The sequence below is a fragment of the Triticum aestivum genome, chromosome 6D (genome assembly GCF_018294505.1).
Source record: "Triticum aestivum cultivar Chinese Spring chromosome 6D, IWGSC CS RefSeq v2.1, whole genome shotgun sequence".
NCBI classification, from domain to species: Eukaryota; Viridiplantae; Streptophyta; class Magnoliopsida; order Poales; family Poaceae; genus Triticum; species Triticum aestivum.
In genome coordinates this window covers 35536107-35536905 of record NC_057811.1, presented here as the reverse complement: position 1 = coordinate 35536905, position 799 = coordinate 35536107, and positions in this window count along the sequence as shown.

The following is a 799-nucleotide window of genomic DNA, read 5'->3' as shown; positions in this document are numbered from 1 at the left end:
GGTCTTATACCTCAAAATATTCAGTAAATGCATTAAGAAGAACAAATGAAGTGAGAAAGGGTTGAAAATTGATGATGTGTCTTTGAATTGTGCATTTGAACACAGAAAAACTATGGAGTTCAAATAAGTTCAAAAAAATGAAATCCCTTTGTAACAGACGAGTTTCCGTATGAAACCCTGATACTTCGAAAGAGATTGTCCGTTTTGTACACGAAGTGCATCCAGTTTTTGCCGTAACCCTCTCTACTTTCTTGCACATGCTATGTGGGTGAAACGATGATACCATGCCAACTTTCAACCTTTTCAGAGTTCATTTGAAATGCTTTTCAATTTCAGGGTCTTATAGCTCAAAATAATCAGTAAATGCACGAAAAATAACGAATGAAGTCAGAAAGGGTTGAAAATTGATTATGTGGCTTTGAATGGTGCATTTTGAACACAAAAAACTATGGAGTTCAAATAAGTTCAAAAAAATGAAATCCCTTTGTAATAGACGAGTTTCCGTATGAAACCCTGATACTTCGAAAGAGATTGTCCGTTTTGTACACGAAGTGCATCCAGTTTTTGCCGTAACCCTCTTTTCTTTCTTGCACATGCTATGTGGGTGAAATGATGATACCATGCCAACTTTCAACCTTTTCAGAGTTCATTTGAAATGCTTTTCAATTTCAGGGTCTTATACCTCAAAATATTCAGTAAATGCATGAAAAATAACAAATGAAGTCAGAAAGGGTTGAAAATTGATTATGTGGCTTTGAATGGTGCATTTTGAACACACAAAAACTATGGAGTCCAAATA